Source organism: Pan paniscus, chromosome 6 (assembly GCF_029289425.2).
Source record: "Pan paniscus chromosome 6, NHGRI_mPanPan1-v2.0_pri, whole genome shotgun sequence".
NCBI lineage: Eukaryota > Metazoa > Chordata > Mammalia > Primates > Hominidae > Pan > Pan paniscus.
Window position 1 is genome coordinate 79,758,256 of NC_073255.2, and position 6,000 is coordinate 79,764,255.

Sequence of the window (6,000 nt, forward strand, 5' to 3'; positions counted from 1 at the left end):
TGAGGCAGGAGAATGGCGTGAACCTGGGAGGTGGAGCTTGCAGTGACCCGAGATTGCGCCACTGCACTCCAGCCTGGGCGACAGAGCGAGAATCCGTCTCAAAAAAAAAAAAAAAAGAGTAATTCAAGAATTGAAGAGCACCCAGCTAGCAGCTATGGTGTGTAGTTTGTGGTCCATGAAAAACTTTATATATAAAAGTTTATTTATTTTTATTTATAATGAGATTTTACTGCTTTTCTTATATCTCTACATAGTACTTTCTATAACGATTCCTTTTTTTATTTTTTAGGTTTTTTTTTATACTTTAAGTTCTAGGGTACATGTGCACAACGTGCAGCTTTGTTACATATGTATACATGTGCCATGTTGGTGTGCTGCACCCGTTACCTTGTCATTTACATTAGGTGTATCTCCTAATGCTATCCCTCGCTCCTCCCCCCACCCCACGACAGGCCCCGGTGTGTGATGTTCCACACCCTGTGTCCAAGTGTTCTCATTGTTCAATTCCCACCTATGAGTGAGAACATGCGGTGTTTGGTTTTCTGTCCTTGCGATAGTTTGCTCAGAATGGTGGTTTCCAGCTTCATCCATGTCCCTAAAACTTTAAATATAAAAGAAAAACTTTATATATAAAGTGCATGATGGAGAAACCCAAATTCAATAACTGATTTAGTAGAGTTATGTAGTTTCTTAATTTGTACGATCAAGGTGGACATTTCCTGGTTAGGTAATCATTGGTTAATTGGCAGTTTATAGTTGGTTAAGGCTGAATTTTGTTTCCCCAAAGAGTAATTTACAAAAAAAATGCATTAGATTGCCGGTCGCGGTGGCTCACGCCTGTAATCCCAGCACAATGGGAGGCCGAGGCGGATGGATCACCGAGACCAGCCTGACCAACATGGAGAAACCCCCTCTCTACTAAAAATACAAAATTAGCTCTCCCTCTCCCTCTCCCCTTCTCTCTCCCTCTCCCCACGGTCTCCCTCTCCCTCTCTTTCCACGGTCTCCCTCTCCCTCTCTTTCCACGGTCTCCCTCTCCCTCTCTTTCCATGGTCTCCCTCTGATGCCGAGCCGAAGCTGGACTGTACTGCTGCCATCTCGGCTCACTGCAACCTCCCTGCCTGATTCTCCTGCCTCAGCCTGCCGAGTGCCTGCGATTGCAGGCGCGCGCCGCCACGCCTGACTGGTTTTTCGTATTTTTTTGGTGGAGACGGGGTTTTGCTGTGTTGGCCGGGCTGGTCTCCAGCTCCTAACCGCGAGTGATCGCCAGCCTCGGCCTCCCGAGGTGCCGGGATTGCAGACGGAGTCTCGTTCACTCAGTGCTCAATGGCGCCCAGGCTGGAGTGCAGTGGCGTGATCTCGGCTCGCTACAACCTCCACCTCCCAGCCGCCTGCCTTGGCCTCCCAAAGTGCCGAGATTGCAGCCTCTGCCCGGCCACCACCCCGTCTGGGAAGTGAGGAGCGTCTCTGCCTGGCCACCCATCGTCTGGGATGTGAGGAGCCCCTCTGCCTGGCTGCCCAGTCTGGGAAGTGAGGAGCGCCTCTTCCCGGCTGCCATCCCATCTAGGAAGTGAGGAGCGTCTCTGCCCGGCCGCCCATCGTCTGAGATGTGGGGAGCGCCTCTGCCCCGCCTCCCCATCTGGGATGTGAGGAGCGCCTCTGCCCGGCCGCGACCCCCTCTGGGAGGTGAGGAGCGTCTCTGCCCGGCTGCCCCGTCTGAGAAGTGAGGAGCCCCTCTGCCTGGCAGCCGCCCTGTCTGAGAAGTGAGGAGCCCCTCCGCCCGGCAGCCGCCCCGTCTGAGAAGTGAGGAGCCCCTCCACCCGGCAGCCGCCCCGTCTCGGAAGTGAGGAGCGTCTCCGCCCAGCAGCCGCCCCGTCCGGGAGGGAGGTGGGGGGTCGGCCCCCGCCCGGCCAGCCGCCCCGTCCGGGAGGTGGGGGGGCGCCTTTGCCCGGCCGCCCCTTCTGGGAAGTGAGGAGCCCCTCTGCCCGGCCACCATCCCTTCTGGGAGGTGTACCCAACAGCTCATTGAGAAGGGGCCATGATGACAATGGTGGTTTTGTGGAATAGAAAAGGGGGAAAGGTGGGGAAAAGATTGAGAAATCGGATGGTTGCTGTGTATGTGTAGAAGGAAGTAGACATTGGAGACTTTTCATTTTGTTCTGTACTGGGAAAAATTCTTCTGCCTTGGGATCATGTTGATCTATGACCTTACCCCCAACCCTGTGCTCTCTGAAACATGTGATGTGTCCACTCAGGGTTAAATGGATTAAGGGCGGTGCAAGATGTGCTTTGTTAAACAGATGTTTGAAGGCAGCATGCTCGTTAAGAGTCATCACCACTCCCTAATCTCAAGTACCCAGGGACACAAACACCTCGGAGGGCCACAGGGTCCTCTGCCTAGGAAAACCAGAGACCTTTGTTCACTTGTGTATCTGCTGACCTTCCCTCCACTATTGTCCTATGACCCTGCCAAATCCCCCTCTGCGAGAAACACCCAAGAATGATCAATTAAAAAAAAAAAAAAAAAAAAAAAAATTAGCTGGCGTGGTGGCACATGCCTGTAATCCCAGCTACTTGGGAGGCTGAGGTGCGAGCCTGAGGCAGGAGAATTGCTTGAACCTGGGAGGCGGAGGTTGCGGTGAGCAGAGATTGCGCCATTGCACTCCAGCCTGGGCAACAAGAGCAAAACTGTCTCAAAAAAAAAAAAAAAAAAAGCATTAGATTTAGAATGCATTTAAATTTTTGCCATTCAGTATGCATTTTATATTTCGTATTTTAATCATTTTTTGATAAAGCGTTGGATGGCACTTTGTTTTCTGTTTGAAATTATTTCCCATGAGAAGAAAGCAGAGAATAATTCCCCTGACGCTTTATTGTAAAAAATCTCTGTGCCTCTTTCCTTTTATCTTTCCTAGCCACAGAGATTTTATCAGAATGTTTTTGGGTGAAGGTTTCCCTTTGGAAACTTTATGGAGTGATGCGTCCTTAGCCACCCTTCAGTTTTTTTCTGGTCCTGGGTTTCAGTACTGTCTGGGGATAAATCAAGATATCCACTGTGGCTATGTTGGCTAGAGTGTCTAGTGAATATCAGCTCCTGAGTCATTTTCTCCCATAAGACAACCTGAGGTATGGAGTGTAGCCTCTCAAGGGAGCAGGTGGGTGCCCTGGGGCTGAGAGGAATCTCCTGGTGTAGTCTTCCTCGGAAAAGCAAACCTTTTTAGATTTTTTTTTTTTTTTTTTTTTTTTTTGAGACAGAGTCGCGAAAACTGGAGTGGAGTGGTGCGATCTTGGCTCACTGCAACCTCTGCTTCCCAGCTTCAAGCAATTCTTCTGCCTCAGCCTCCCAAGTCGCTGGGATTACAGGCGCCCACCACACCCAGCTAATTTTGTTGTTGTTATTGTTGTTTGTCTCGCTCTGTCGCCCAGGCTGGAGTGTAGTGGCGCGATCTCCGCTCACTGCAAGCTCCGCCTCCCGGATTCATGCCATTCTCTAGCCTCCTGCCTCAGCCTCCCGAGTAGCTGGGACTACAGGCGCCCGCCACCACGCCCGGCTAATTTTTTGTACTTTTCATAGAGATGGGGTTTCACCATGTTAGCCAAGATGGTCTCGATCTCCTGACCTCATGATCTGCCTGCCTCGGCCTCCCAAAGTGCTGGGATTACAGGCGTGAGCCACCGCGCCCGGCCTAATTTTTGTGTTTTTAGTAGAGATGGGGTTTTGTCATGTTGGCCAGGCTGGTTTCGAACTCCTGACCCCAGGTAATCTGCCCATCTCGGTCTCCCAAAGTGCTGGGATTACAGGCATGAGCTACCGTGTCCAGGCTTTTTTAGATATTAAGATTGTCTTCGCCCCACCCAGCTTATTTCTTGGAGACACATTGCTGGTCAGCCAATCAGATGCTGCCATTGAGGGTGAAGCACAGAAATAATTTCTGCCACCTGTATTCTCTAAGATTTGTGAAAGAAAAAGTAGTATCCCCAAAGACAAAAAACCCAAACATGACCCCAGTGAAATGGTGCAAGAACTTGCAAAGTAAAAAGCATCTGGGGCACTCACTGAGGCATAGGGCAGTGTCTCCTGAGAGAGTGGTCTTTGAGAACTTAAATAAGTAGGATGGGGTGGGAGAATCTTTCAAGTGATTAGATGGCCTGATTTGACACGTGAGTCAGACACATTTGTTTTCTCATCAGTACTGCCACTCTTTAGGTTTGTTACCTTGAAAAAATTTGTTCACTTATTTTGACTTCAGCTTTTAAACTGTAACTTGCATTTTATTAGTGGGACTTAAAAGGTAAGAAAATGTTCACAAAGGGTATCAAAGAGGTGGGTTTCAGAGTAAATTAATACCTAATTTCATACTCCATTTGTTAACAATTCTCATTTACCTTTTTCTTGGCCAGAGTGAGTTCTGGAATTTTCTCAGGTGTGTGTGTCTTTTTTAAATGGCTGGGTGATTACAAACAGAATTCCAAGACTTAGCTTTTAGAATGCTACCAAGGAAAAGAATAGAAAAAAACTCTCTTTCATTTTGGCTGCAGAAAATAAATACATTTCCACAAGAAAATGTGGTAAATAATTGGTGAGTTACATAGATTTATGAAAACATCAGTTCCTCCTTTGGCAGAGTAAATTTGTGACACTATCTATGTTCTATATCCTATCATCTTGATTTCTGAGATTTATGCTAAATTTTATGAGCTGAAACTTGATACTCCTAGAGGTGTTCCCATATGACTAGTTGTCTACTACATAATTTTTTTTTTTTTGAGACAATCTCGCTCTGTCGCCTAGGCTGGAGTGCAGTGGCGCAAGCTGGATTCACTGCAACCTCTGCCTCCCACATTGAAGTGATTCTCCTGCCTCAGCCTCCCGAGTAGCTGGGACTACAGGTGTGTGCCACCATGCCCGGCTAATTTTTTTTTTTTTTAATTTTTTTTATTTTTAGTAGAGATGGGATTTCACCATGTTACCCAGGATGGTCTCGGTCTCCTGACCTCGTGATCCTGACCTCGTGATCCACGCGCCTCGGCCTCCCAAAGTGCTGGGATCACAGGTGTGAGCCACCACGCCTGGCCTACTACATAATTTTTAATAGAAATAATAATGGGGCCGGGCGCAGTGGCTCAAGCCTGTAATCCCAGCACTTTGGGAGGCCGAGGCGGGCGGATCACGAGGTCAGGAGATCGAGACCATCCTGGCTAACACCGTGAAACCCCGTCTCTACTAAAAATACAAAAAAATTAGCTGGGCGTGGCGGTGGACGCCTGTAGTCCCAGCTACTTAGGAGGCTGAGGGAGGAGAATGGCGTGAACCTGGAAGGCGGAACTTGCAGTGAGTCGAGATCGCACCACTGCACTCCAGCCTGGGCGACAGAGCAAGACTCCGTCTCGAAGAAAAAAAAACAAAACAAATAATAACGGGTTTATTTTCTGAAAGGAATAGATACTTTTGCATTTCTTATTGAGGTATAAAATATAACTGTCAGCCGGGTGCGGTGGCTCACTCCTGTAATCCCAGCACTTTGGGAGGCCGAGGCAGGCGGATCACCTGAGGTCAGGAGTTCAAGACCAGCCAGGCCAACATGGTGAAACCCCGTCTCTACTAAATATACAAAAATTAGCTAGGCGTGGTGGCGGGTGCCTGTAATCCCAGCTACTCAGGAGGCTGAGGGAGGAGAATCTCTTGAACGTGGGAGGCAGAGATTGCAGTGAGCCGAGATTGTGCCACTGCGCTCCAGCCTGGGCAAGAGAGCAAGACTCTGTCTGAAAAAAAAAAAATTTCTTCTCTTATATTAACACCAAGTTTGAGTAATTTTGCTGGATTTTTCAAACACTTAGTTTCAAAAACCAAATGAATAACTGACATGGAAATTAAGGCTTGAGCCCTGTGACTTCAGGCTAAGGCGAATATTGAGTCTGCAAAAGGAGGTTATTAAAAGTCCCAGTTAGTTCTTTCTGGGGAGCCGCCCCTGCAGATGTCCCAGCTTGCTCACACCAGCC